General features: G+C 49.4%; 1 protein-coding gene across 2 annotated transcripts in view; it reads left to right on the top strand.

Annotated features, from left to right (window-relative positions):
• Lmpt (four and a half LIM domains protein limpet) overlaps positions 1 to 13,914 on the top strand; it is a 136,165-nt gene that overhangs the window by 24,967 nt on the left and 97,284 nt on the right. Inside the window, exon 1 of one of the 2 annotated variants that reach the window (XM_077632628.1) lies at positions 9,488 to 9,761. The exons of the other annotated variant lie outside the window; for it this stretch is intronic. The gene's annotated coding sequence lies outside the window, so the exon portion shown is untranslated. Of the gene's footprint in view, positions 1 to 9,487; positions 9,762 to 13,914 lie in introns of those variants that run through there. 2 annotated transcript variants of the gene reach the window in all.

Genomic DNA, 13,914 nt, shown 5'->3' on the forward strand with positions numbered 1-13,914 from the left:
GCCGTTCCAAAAGTAGACGCGTTACAAAAAGCAGCTTGGCCCGCAATCAAGGCCCCTCCGACGCCGAATGCCTCGGCGTTTTGTTTTGGTTGGAGCCGTTGGCGCTGCCCCAGAACGGAGAGCATTGATGTCGTCCAGGAAGCGGCGGCAGTGAAGCCATGCAGAAATAGACGGGGCAGTCGCGAACAGATAGCCCCAGCGCCAGTCCATGGTCTCTCCAGTCATCGGCAACGGGCCTATATAAAGGTTTTGCTGGCAGGGCGTCGCATAATATTATCATTCCATACAGCTTATCGCGGTAGCAACGAAGACTCGTGGCCATCTGCGGTTATAATTAGGCCGATCGGGCGCCCATCTAAATGACACTTCACTTTCGTCTTGACGGAGTGAACCAGTGTGCGGTGAAGTTTATTTATTCGGAATTCCTTGCAGGCTCCGCAGAGGGCAGCAGCTATAGAGGCAAACATAATAAAGCGATTAAATGGCGTACCTCTTTGGAATTACGGGAACACGCGCAGAAAAAGAACTGCGACGAAGCCTTAAAGGTTACCCTTTCAAAAGAATTTACTATCATTTTTATGTACAGTATGTACACGGAAGCTCTGAGGGTGTCAGGGAGTGAGGCCTGCTAGCTTATTCCCCGATTACTCCGATGGTGATGTTTCTTTCTACTTAACTGTCGCCAAGGCGGAGCGTTTGCCGCCTGCAATCGTAAAACTCTTCTTGCCTGTAGCCAACAACACCCCCCTCCCCAATACGGAGGCAGCCCTACTGGCTTAGCGCCGTATACAATTTACACAGCAAAGTTCATTTCTGGAAAGAAACAGTGTAAAGCTATAAACTGTATAGTAATGTTTAGTACCCCACGCAACGAAACCGCCGCGAATCTTGCGATAGCCGATGGCGCACTTTGCCTACTAGTTTTTAATTCAGCCTAATCTTTTGAAATAAACAAGAAATATGGGGATATGCGAAATTCCGCAAGAGCGCTTTCAAGATGGCCGACCACGCGTTTCCAGCTGAGACGAAGCAAAAGGACAAGTTTTTTTTTTGTTTCATTGATTCCTCCAAATACGTTTCATACATTCCATCCGCACCATTAGACCCTTTCCTGTAGGCCTCACAGTTTTTTTAGAGAGAACTCTGCGATTTTCTCTTGGGCAACTCTGTTATGTGGGAAAACGCTCTTGCAGGATTTTGCGTACCAGCCGCGGTGGCTCAGTGATTAGGGCGCTCGGCTACTGATCCGGAGTTCCCGGTTTCGAACCCGACCGCGGCGGCTGTGTTTTCATGGAGGCAAAACGCTAAGGCGCCCGTGTGCTGTGCGATGTCAATGCACGTTAAAGATCCCCAGGTGGTCGAAATTATGCCGGAGCCCTCCGCTACGGCACCTCTCTCTTCCTTTCTTCTTTCACTCCCTCCTTTATCTCTTCCCTTACGGCGCGGTTCAGGTGTACAACGATATATGAGACAGATACTGCGCCATTTCCTTTCTCCAAAAACCAATTTTAGAAAATTTTGCGTATTCCCGACCAATTTCAGCACTTAAGAAACACATCACCGTCGTATATAGCGGTCGTAATTCTTTCGACTTGTGTTTGCTTAGGCCCCCATCTCCACAGGGTTACTTTTCGACCGCCCTCTTATTTTTATTAAGTCTTTCGGTTGGATCTCGCGAGCGTGCACTGACAGATCTGCGGACACTTTAGCCGCTTCCATTCGACACCGGCCCGAACTCAAATAGCAACCCGCGATCTCCTTGATTCGAAGCCAGCCAGCTCGATAACGGCCGGATTCGCCGGTCCGTCTGCCCTTGCTATAAGGCACGGCCTCGAATGCGGGCACGGGGCCGCGCCGCGGAAGCGGGGCCCCCGATGACTACCCGACTCGAAATAGCTGTTTTAGTGGGTCGAGGAGCGGTGCCGGCTCCAAGCCCCTCTTTTTAATACCCCCCGTCTCAGCCTGAGGTGCGCCAAGGATGCTGCTGTCGCCTCGTCCGGGCGGCATGTGCTCTGCTCCGTCGTACTAATTGCACGCACCGGCGCGTAGGCCTAGCACTTCTCACAGGACGCGGCGGTCCCTGACGGTGATGAAGTGGAGCCCTTGAACGCGGACGTGCCGTGTTGTAGCAGTTGGAGACGCGCGGCACGACCGTGTCGGATCTCGGAGGTGCCATTTTTAAAATAAATGCGCAACGCTATCTTTCGCCGAGCGTTGCTAGGAGTTCTCGTACGCTCTCGTTTACATTAGGTGCACTTTTGCTGATCTTTAGAGCAAGGGCCGCCACAAACCACGCGGAAGTGACACTGACGGTTTTTGTAGGCTAGGTATTGATGGCATTGCGCAATGTCTGGGTGTTAAAGCGAAAGGTGTGTGACTTCTTTTGAGTGTCGTGAGCGAAAAATATCTCTTGTAAGTCCGTTCGGTGCACGGAAAGTGTTGGTGGCCATCACAAGGGCAGCATAAGGCGCGTGACACGCAGTTACACCGATGAATTTATCCGCACTTTTAGACAGAGCACGTCGCCCTCCGAATCAGCACTTAAGCGGCGCGGGTGCTACACAGAAAAAGTAAGTGTCATTCTGAATTCCTGTCGACGGCAGCACGGAGAGCAAATGTGCGATCAGAGTTTTCAAGAGCACGCCATGAGGTTTCATGCGGCGTCATTTCATTACTGAAAAGCTCTAGAAATAAATTAAAGCACTTGTCATAAAATATTAAATGTGGATTCAAGCATGACGAAAACCCAAAAAATGGGCGGAGCAATATTGCAGAATGTGGTATATTTGAAACGCTTATTCTAACCGTCTGAAGCGGAATTAGCTTCAAATTTTAATACTTTTTCAGTTGATCCGCGTCCTTGTTTTCCAACTGGTCTGTATTAACAGTTGAAGCACCGCTATCGACAACATACGTGGGTAGAGTGAAGCCATCAAGTCAGTTCGCTGAACTCACTTCAAAGATAGTGTGGGTTGCAACGGGTGTTGCGGAACGTTCAACTCGGCACCGAAAATTAAAACCAGCTGGGAAGATTAAAACCTGCAGCGCTGTGTCGTTATATCTTCCTCTGTCCGTGTCTGGAGGTGCGCTGTTCTTTTTTTCTTTCAAAATATGAGCTACCAACTAGCCCGTTTGACCACCCTTGCAGATTAAAACCCACGTTAGCGACGTCACCGCGAACTCGCCGGAAGAGGCTGAGGGTAAGGGGTGGTCATATAAAGTTTGGTTCAAAACAAGGATCCGCTGAACCAATAATTAGGCTTTGCTGTTCCCTGCGTCTGAGTTGCTGACGCGGCGAATGGGGTGCGAGGATGAGTGTGAGGATGGGTGTGAGGATGAGTGCGTCTCTGTGGTACAGAGGACCGAAGCCATGCAAAGGGCGGAAGCACGCACCATCTGGTTGATTGCATGCCGGGGAACGGCCTACGGTTCTTGGTAGCGGGCAAGGATGGTGTTTTCTTCGTTTTGCCAGGCAGCATGTTTGGCGGCAAGGCAAGCGTGGCGGTGGTGAAGAATTTCATGCAGGTGCAGTTCCGGGCGACGGCCGTCAAGAAGCAAGCCGAGGCGCTTTTGCAGGGGCACAATCTTCTACGTCTTGTATAATCGGTAAAGGCGGCTTCGGCAACAAATCTATAGGCCTTCTTCAGTGTGAAGACACATAAGAGGGGTATGCCCCTCTGTGGTGCATCGTTTCGGAAAAGAACTCACGGCAGGACGCTGTCTCGAGGTGTTTGCAGACCCAGTTGCGTTCCTTGGTGATTGATGACCCGTTCAGCATCAAGAGCTCTGAAGCCTTTGTCCCGTATTTGAAGAACGAGAACCCAGAGCAGTGCAATTTCCTTTCTGTTGATGTTGAGGACCTGTATTATTTAATTCCGCACGACAGATCGGTGAGGTGCGTCAAGTCATGTATAACGGAAAACAATCATGAAAGGGCGTTTATTGGTGCGGTATTTCTCTTGAGGGCTTTTTATAAATACACTAGTTTTATTTTAAGTCTACTGTGATTGGCCATGACAACTTCTTTTACATTCAGTGGGCAGGCGTGTGCATAGGGTCTAGAGCAGCTCCTGCTATTAATAGCATTTTTTGAGCTACGTGGAGAAAACAATAGCTCAATATTCGGAAGGCCTCATCAGAAAGACCTTCCGATACGTAGACGACTCTCAATCGTTCTCAATGACTGCGAAAACTTCGTAAGTAAGGTGGTTGACGTGATGTAGCTTTTTAAAAAGTACAGCTGGCTGGGATTGAAGTTCACGCATGAGGTTCTCAACGAAGGCGAATGGCAGTTTCTTGACGTTAGATTGTTAAAGAAGCCGAGCCATCTCTGTTGGGTGCGCCATCCACGGTCGTCAAAAGGGATGTTATGTTTTCCTTTAGCGCACTCCAAGATTATTAAGGATGGAATCGCTCTGAAATCCGCTGTATCGAATTCCTGTCATCAGCTAATCAAAGAAAGCGTACATTATCAGGTTAACAGACTAGAGCAAAGTGGCTACCCACGTCACGTGGTAAGCAGAGCAAGTGGGAAGGTTGCTCGCTGGGTGCAGTGTACTGTTAGGAGCGAGAAGGCGAAAGAACGCAGCAGTCCCGTAATGATGTCATACGTTCGCCGTCTGTCACTAGGGATTAAGAGAGTTGCCAGTAGATGTTCGAGTCACGTTTTCCGCTCCGAAAAAGTTATCAGGGTATTGCCCTCTGATTGAAGTCAAAGCTTGGCTCAGTTTCAAACTATTTTGTGGCGCATTGTCGAAACTGCAGCAACAAAAAGAGAAAAAAAAGGAACGCTCTCTGTTACTTTCGAGAACGAGCGTTCAAGCGTTTTTTATTACAAGATACGGGACTTCTTGTGCTAACGATCCATTGATTAGCCTTTCCAGAAGAGAAAGAGAGTTTTTAATCACACGGATGACGGATGCAAGGTAACAGTTTCCCGAGCATTGGTTGACATGTGAGTGTTCCGGGTTGGTGGGGGTGTGGGTGTATATATGGAACCTTCTTAATAAACCCTCCAGTTGCAAGTAAGCGCCGTGGTCCCCCTTTTGTGTGCATTTGTAGCGCTTGTGTGATTCACATTTAACGGGGCCCTTGTCTGAGGGTTCTACTCACAGAGGAAAGGGGCAACATTTCATATTCAATAAGTGCTTTTTTCTCCTCCTTCAATTCCAAGTTTTTTTCGAATGGTAGAGAGCAATGGAGAGAACTGCAGTACACGCTACACACGAATACGTCAGTATTGATGTAAAAAGCTAGTATAAGCAGCCCTCTAGTGCACACTCTCTTTTATAAAGGGTACTGTTCTAGAGTTTACCATTCGTTTCTTACTCGCACTCTCGACGCATGTTCATGCGAAGTCTAGCTTTTGTCGCGCGATTTTTTTTTCAGCATCGTGGATAATTTGACGCCCCCTGTCACATTTTGCGAAGCCAAGAATTTTATTCAGTTGTTGAAAAGCCTGTTCGTCTTTCGCTGAAATAGCTCAGGACCAGTTGGTTCTTAGCGCCAGTTTGTATTAAAAGAATGATCACCTCGAGTGCTTGTAGCCGCTCTGTTTTGATTAGCCAGCGAATGACGTTGGCATAGCAAACTGGAGATGACGCCCAACGCGCTCCTTTCTAGCCTGACATGAGGACTCCTCGACAACATTCGCTGAATCCAATAACCGCAGTCTTTGGAAAGAATTTCAGCAGCGCCATTGACGCAGTCGGTGGCACAAACCAGGAGGTTTAACAGAAAACTCACGTTAGTTAAAGTGAGACCTTAGTGAACGACAACGAAATCAAAGTAGAATTCAGTACCTGAAATCAATGCTTGACGTATACTTCCACGTGTCTGAACTTTTTCTTTTCCCTTTGCCCCAGTGTTTCAATTATTCAAGTGAATGTTTCATTATTATTGCTGAAACGTTCTGCATGCTTCAGGTAATACAGATCATCTTTTCATTGGGCGTTCCATGAAAAATTAAGCCTTGGGGAAATAATTGCGGAACGGAATTAACTGAGATTCAATTGACTTGTAGGCAATTGGCTTCCTGCTGATTCAAATTTAAATGAGATTCAATTAACCTGTCAGCAATTTACTGTTGACTCATATCTGTATAGAGGACGTTTTGACGTTTTATAGAATGAGCTAAATAAAGGTTGAGATTTTATTGAAATGCTATTGACACTACAAGGACTCAATAAGCGGTCAATCGGAACTCAATGGCCATTTTTTTAAATGATGTGTATTGTGAGTGTCAGGTGATTGAAGGTATCCTAAGGTCGAAGGGGCATCACAGAGTCGGTTCGACAGATGAGATTAGGAACTTTGCGGGGAAAAAGCAGGCGCATCTTACGAAGGGGTTAAATGGAGGTGAATGAGAGGCCTTTGTCCTGCGGTGGACGTAGTTCGGCTGACTGTGATAGTGGTCATGAAAGGCGGTAATTCTGTACACAGCGTCTGCTACTGTCGGGAAGGTCTCTTCTGTACCGTCGTGCACGCACAAAAAGGCACAGAAATGTAATTGCACGTTCTTATTTTTTTTTTAGCTGTGAAAATGGAGGTTTACCCAATACATTCATCGTTTACAAAACTGGCCGGGGAAAGGCAGCGCTTCGCGCTTTCTTCACTTTCGTTTCCCTTTCCTTCCTTGCGCGCACAATTATCGTTCGTTCTTTGCCTCCCGCCAACCACGTGCCGTATTGAGCCTTGATTAGGCTTAGGAGCTACCTTTTAACGTCTAGAGCTTTGAGACGCAGTATAGCTTTTTCACCCGTACTCCGGGTATACCGCGTGTGCGGGTGTGCGCGCCATTAGCATATTAACGATCCACAATAATCTGTGGTTCGCCTTTCCAGTGCTCCTCTTTGTTTATTGTTCGCCGCGTTTACTGAAAGGCCGACAGGGCTGACAGCAGTGCGGGTGCATTTGCTTAATTACTCAGCCGAGCTGTCGGTTCGGAAGTCAGGATGCTCCTTTAACCGGCGTTATTTTAAAGGTTGAAAAAGGTAGAAGTGAAAGGCATATAGGGGGAAGGGGGTGCTGTTCTGTGAAGAGTCGCTGCTCGACGCGGGGTCGCAGGGAAGTCGTTCACGGTGTTGTTTCGGTGTTCGCGTATGTTTTGATCGTTTTGGTGTTATTTTTTTCTATCTTTAGTCCGCAGGTCAGAACTCTACCGGGCAGCGCACGTGTTATCCTTCGTGAGAAGCGGTTCGGGTGTGTGGGAGTGCCCAGTCTGGTCGTACAATCTGTGGAGAGGCTATTGCACCGAATATTGTATTATGGCATCGCACGCACTCTGCAAGCTAGACGGCTCCAAGCAGACTTTTCTGTAGCGATAGCTACATTACAGTAGCATTTCGAGCCTTCAGCGTTAGCGGCGCCGTGGCGGTGGCGTCGCTGCCATCCTGTGGCGGGGCTGCTACCCTGTGGCTGCGCCGCCACGCTGTCACGCGGTTGGTCACGGGGTGCGGAGCAGCTGCCGGTGGCGCGGCGCCGTGGCTGTTCACGTGCTTCGTAACGTGGTTGGTCACGTGACCAAGTTCCACTCGGCCAGCTGTAGCTATCGCGTCACTCCAGGTTTGACCAAAGCTAAACCACCGCCATTTTTTTTTCATATGGTGCCAAACTGAGCCGGTAGTCGAACAATGCGTAAATTTAATAGTTACGGGTGGTCAACTGGATTGATGCAGATGAAGTGCTATAGCATGTTTCGTTCACTCGCCAATCTATTCCATTTCTGATCATTTTCCTATTAGAATTCCATTCCACTCTTGATTCTATTCCAATTCCGATTCCATTATGATTCTGGTCGCTTCTGTTATTGATTTTGCTGTCAGTCTTAGCCATTTTGATATGTACTGAGTCATTCTTAATCCCGCGTCTCCCTCCTATCTCCTACAGGTGGGGAGGGGGCAGGGTGAGGAAGGTCGGCAGGTGTGGCAGGTAACAGGTGTGACGGGTGGAGATAGGAGAAAGAGATGCGGTAGGTGGAGGGGAGGGGAGGATGGTTGTCGGATGACGGTCGCCGGGTTTTCGCTACAACTAGGCTTCTGTGCATTGCATAATAAAAACGCTTCCCGTATTCGCCTGCTTTCCACGTGTTGATATATTCATGAACGTGGTCATGTTCTAAAAATGCATTTGTCATTAGAGCATGCAAAGGGTACGGAAATAAACGATATAGCCTTCGAAGAATTTGGGCTTTTGTCACACATTCAAGGCAGTATAATTTCAAAACACTACGATAGGTAAGGGAATGTTCCGTTGCGTTAATATTGAATGTAGTGTGAAAGGTACTGTCGTCCTCATTTTCCTTTTTCCTTGGCGAAAGACGGATTTATTTGGTTTATGGAGCTTAACTTCCCATGGGCTATGAGGGACGCCGTAGTTGAGGGCTCCGGAAGAATTTCGACCACCTGGGCTTCTTTATCGTGCAACTGACATCGCACAATTTACAGGAACATCTAGCATTTCGCCTCCATCCAAATTCGATCGCCGCGGTCTGGATCGAAGCCGCGTCTTTCGGGTCAGCAGCCGAGCACCATAACCACTGAGCCGGCGCTGCGGCTCTGAGCGAAATAATTTTACGCGAAGGGTAGGGAAGGGTTTAGGGCACTAGAAAAACTTATACAGTGCCTTGGGAGCCATCTTATGAGAGGACCGGAAAGAGCGCGTTTGTTAGGAAGTCGTGACAGTGTAATTCGTTGGAAAGAGCGAAAAAAAAAAAACACAGGTTTCAGAATGAGCAGGTCTCGTCCTATGCATACTCAGAGGCCCACTGTTTGGAGGTGAAATATCCGGGAGCTACATGCATCAGCAGGCAGCCCATCCTTTCTGCGCCGCTTTAATTTGTTTAACCAGCAGGTCATAACACTCACAACGAATGAGCTGAGGGTTTTCTTGCCCTCCCCGTCTGCCGATCCCCTCTTCCCACGGATGCTTCCTTCGCCGCTCCGGCGAAGCGACGGCAACGTCGGCTCCTATCAAGCCCATGAGTGAGACGCTCGAAGGGGGAAGCTTCCAGTGGCAGCTGGGTGGGCACGCCGTTACGGAGGGGGAAGCGGAGAGGAAGGAGGGAACACAACGCGACCTACGACGGGCCATCGGCTACGCCCGAAAAAGGAAAGCTGGGCCGTCGCTAGTGGTGCGAAGAAGCGGCTGGTGGAGGGGGGAGTTGTGGGGCGTCGCCTGGGGCGCTCGGAGCAGTGCAAGCGAGTGAAGCATTCGCGAAAGAAGAGGTGCGGTGGAGAGGGTATTGAGGAGGAGGAGGAGGGGAGCGTAGCGACGGAAACGTTGTAAGCGGCGAAGGGCCGTGACGCGCGAATGACGGGCGAGGGAGCGGAGCTGCCGATGAGCCGAGGCGACGAAGGAAGGGTAGCTCCGAGGAAGAGGCACGCGACCAGAACAACTGGCGAGGGGCGAGGGGGGTGCGAAGGGGGAGGGCTCTGCCCGAGGGGCAGGTTGGGCACCGAACCGCCAAGTCCGGGCTCCGGCTTGAGGTCGGGGTCTTCTTCGTTACGCAGCTACGGTTGGGCTAGCTGCTTGCTTCCGCAGGCTCGGCCGGGGGTGTGTGTGCTTCGTTTATTTCTGTTTCTTGCATTACTGCGAAACGTGTTCCAACTTTTGTTGACGGCGCTCACGAACGACTCGAATCGTCGGCTGGCTTCTTGCGGAATTATCTGCCCGGAACGCCAGCACCTCCTCCTTTCTTGCGCCTTCGTTAGACGTCGTCTTAGCGACGCACGCCTGAAGAGCCGGACGTCAGCCGTCTCGATGTGAGTTAGCCCTCCACGTTTGTATCAGAGGCACGCTGGAGCCTCGTGTGCATGACGTCAGCTCGCACGCGGCCCCGGACAAATATCCTGCACTTCACTCTCCTTTCATCCATCTGCCTATGCTCGCCACGTTGGCCACGTGTTTCGACGGTGCTGCCCAAGGGATGTGGAGATTGTTTGTACGGTGTACGTTGATTATACGACTTAAAAAGAAAATAATTCCCTTTTCCCGTTAGCGCCACTTGGCATTGGAGGACGCATGCACAAATTTCGTACCGCTCTTTGCTGTACTTATTGTGACCGTGTATTCTTTCCGAATTCTGTTTTGGCGTCTTCAAATCTGCTTCCATATCCTTGTTTTCCTTGCCGTGTGTGCATGCGCGCAGATCTCGATATTTTCCATCTTGTAGAGATGACAAGACAATAGGTCGTGTACAGCAGTATGGGAGTCTCCAAATTCTGCGTGTTTCTTCTGCTGAGAGTATACCTGGAACAGGAAGCACTCATGTGCAATGAGGGGGTGCATTACCTGGTCCTACCTACGCCATACGGAATGCAAATAGGCCTAGCTGGCCGCTCTAATTGCGCTTTACTTGCCTGCTGCACAGGCGAATGGTTGTAGTCGCTTAAGAAAAAGAGAAAGCAAACCAGTCCAAGGGCGAGCGCTTTGGCAACGTGCCTCGACCTTAAAACGAGAAACCTGGCTTTCCAAATTAGTTTGTTTTGCGCTCTCCATCGCTGCATAGTAAATTGCGATTAATAATAATAATAATAATTGGTTTTGGGAGGAAAGGAAATGGCGCAGTATCTGTCTCATATATCGTTGGACACCTGAACCGCACCGTAAGGGAAGGGATAAAGGAGGGAGTGAAAGAAGAAAGGAAGAAGAGGTGCCGTAATGGAGGGCTCCGGAATAATTTCGACCACCTGGGGATCTTTAACGTGCACTGACATCGCACAGCACACGGGCGCCTTAGCGTTTTTCCTCCATAAAAACGCAGCCGCCGCGGTCGGGTTCGAACCCGGGAACTCCGGATCAGTAGCCGTGCGCCCTAACCACTGAGCCACCGCGGCGGGGCAATTTGGCAGAAACGCAGTTTAGTACACATGCAACTACATGCTTCTACTGTACGCGGCTCACTGGAGAACACAGGTAAGGAAAGCGTAATTAAATAAGTAAAGCTGAACGCAATAAATTCTTCATAGCATGGCTTTTTGGAGTGTTGATCAAATCAAAAGAGCTATTCCTCGGTTATGAAGGCGTGTCGTTTTCTCTCAAGATTTTTTTAACACTTCATGTGAGGTACACATGCTTAATTGCTTGTGGGAGTACATTGAGAAACACTTATAGCAATAATCTACAGCGAAAATTCGGTCTGGCAAAGAGCCATGCGCGAAACTATTAGTGCCCCGCGTGAAGCGCTGGTCTAGCCTTGGAAGCGAGAACTTTTTTTTCCGCGGAAAGCCATTTCGGACATTTTATTTCATGAAGGAAGTTGAATAAATGCATTAGAGAAATAGGACTCCGTAAATCGACGCCCGGATACATGGGCGTAATAATTCTTAGCGAGCATCGCAGTATCACTTCTCAGCAGCATGGAACAACTGAGCTGGGGATGCTCAGTTTTTCTACATATCTATAGTTACGAATTTTTCTCTTTTCAACCGACTCTACCCGGGAGCTGTGAGAATGCCTTTCTTTTAGCAAACAAGTGAAATGACCCCGGGAAGAACAACTTGCCGGCAAAGGTTGAGCACACCCAATAACGTTGGACGAAAAAGGAACTGTACCTGATACCATTCGACAAAAGAACTGGACATAATACCATTCAGCGAAAAGGAAAATAATTACCTAATGCGATTTGACCAAAAGGCAGCTGCCTATTTGGTACCATTCGACGAATGGGAAGCTTACCTAATACAATTATACCAGAAAAAGGGAACTTTACATTGTGTCACGAGTGCATAGCACAGTTAACCCGAATGACCTTTACGTTCCATACGCATTTTCACTTTTGAGAGCACGCAGGTACAGCGCAGGAGTCTCACGGTTGCGACGTCCTGGCGTGGGACGTTCGCGTTGTCTCGTGAAGCGGTGACGAAACGGTGACGCTGCACATGCGAGGCCGGAAATGAAGGAAAAGCGCGCAGAGCCAGCGCGTAAGCTGTGCCGCGCAAGAAGGCGGCGCTAATGAATGAGCGACGCGTGGCTCCTGCCGTGATCCGGCAGCCGTCGGGGCTCTCTCCGGTTCCGAGTCACGCCACACGGTCAGGGCCGATGCAGCGGGGTTCGCGGGACACGCCCCGCCGCGGGCCTCCGTGGACGTGGTCGGCGTACACCGCGACTACTCTTGTTGCGTTATAGTGCTTCTGCGACGCAAGTGCCCGTCGCGTTGCGTTGCGGTATTGCAGAATAAGGAACGCGTCGCGCTTTGTCACGAAGGGACGGCGATGAGCAGGAGGACAGCGTGGGGGCTGACACTAACAGGCGCTGCATTTGATGGCTCGACATTTAATACATATTAACTAGCGCTAAAAATAAAGAAAAAAAGGCACCGAGAGAACGTATGTGGGCAGGCCATACGGCAGGGCTATCTGTTTAAGCTAATAATTGTTTTTTTGGGGGAAAGGAAATGGCGCAGTGTCTGTCTCATATATCGTTGGACACCTGAACCGCGCCGTAAGGGAAGGGATAAGGGAGGGAGTGAAAGAGGAAAGAAAGAAGGTGCCGTAGTGGAGGGCTCCTGAATAATTTCGACCACCTGGGGATCTTTAACGTGCACTGACATCGCACAGCACACTGGCGCCTTAGCGTTTTTCCTCCATAAAAACGCAGCCGCCGCGTTTAAGCTGTCATAATGGTTTTATGGGGTTTAGCGTCCCAAAGCGACTCGGGCTTTGAGGGACGCCGTAGTGGAGGGCTTTGGAAGATTTCGACCGCCTGGGGTTCTTTAACGTGCGCTGGCATCGCAGAGTACACGGGCCTCTAGAATTTCGCCTACATCGAAATTCGAACACTGCGTCCGGGATGGAAGCCCGTCTTTTGGGACAGCAGCCGAGCGCCATAACTGCACAGCCACTGCGGTGGCTTAAGTTGGTAACAGGTTCGAATGGAAAGCGTCTGGGCTTCGATGCAAGCAAGCAGTTACAACAAACTCTTGCTGTGCTTAGGCGAACTTCTGCCCACAGCGACTTGGCGGTCGCCGGCAGGAGAACAGTTGCGGATCCCGGCCTGGCTCCTTCTTGAACACGACGCGGAAACATTGTTATCAGGAGGCGTACATTGCAGTGAACAGTCCTGTGTGTTGTGTGTGCCCTTTTGCAAAAATAAAAAGCCCAAAGGGCTTGCTTCTAAGACTTTTAGACTTCTAAGCCTGCAGCCGAGGAATCCCTCAAGCTTTGGAGGGATGAGGACGTATATATTCTGCCTCATCCTTGAGTTATATATGGCAGTGCGGCCTGTTTTGCATTCTCAAGGGATGAAGAGCAGACCGCGCTGCTCTTGCGGGAAGCGAACGTTATTATTTTTTTTTTCATTCGGGAACAATCGTAGCCTAATTGCGGCAGCATACAGGGCCACATAAGTCCCCTTTGAAAGGAAGCTGGAGGCATGAAAAGAAAGCTCATCAGAAAAGCAAAGAGAACAAAACGTCGCTTCACTTTGTGTAATGGTAAAACCCGTTGTGTGTCTAGTTTGCGAGGAGAAATTGGTGTACGGCGGTGCATGTGGGGAGGTTCGAGAACGAAGAACTACGCTTGTACTTATTGAAGCAAACTTTGAGGCCACAAGGGTGCTTCGAGTGTGAACATGCCGTCAGAATGCTGCGAGAAGAATGTCAGATTCGCACATTTAAAATGCAACTCCGCATGATTTTTGAATGAAACGATTTTCACATCTCTCCCTCTCTCTCTCCGTTCAAGTGAAGCGTGTTTCGCAGTAATGAGGAAAACAATCATAAAATATGTAACAAAACCAGTAAACTGGAGCGAAACTTCGACAAAGAATGACGTCGCGGATAGTGATGATAATGATGGACTTTTATGGCGCATCTATGGCCAAAGAGCGCCATGGCACAAGGTATTTTTCCTTCTCAAGGTGGGGTCGAACACCCATTTCCCAGCCATTTGACCGTAGACAAGCCAAGCACCAGGC

The sequence above is a fragment of the Amblyomma americanum genome, chromosome 7 (assembly GCF_052857255.1).
Source record: "Amblyomma americanum isolate KBUSLIRL-KWMA chromosome 7, ASM5285725v1, whole genome shotgun sequence".
Taxonomy (NCBI): domain Eukaryota; kingdom Metazoa; phylum Arthropoda; class Arachnida; order Ixodida; family Ixodidae; genus Amblyomma; species Amblyomma americanum.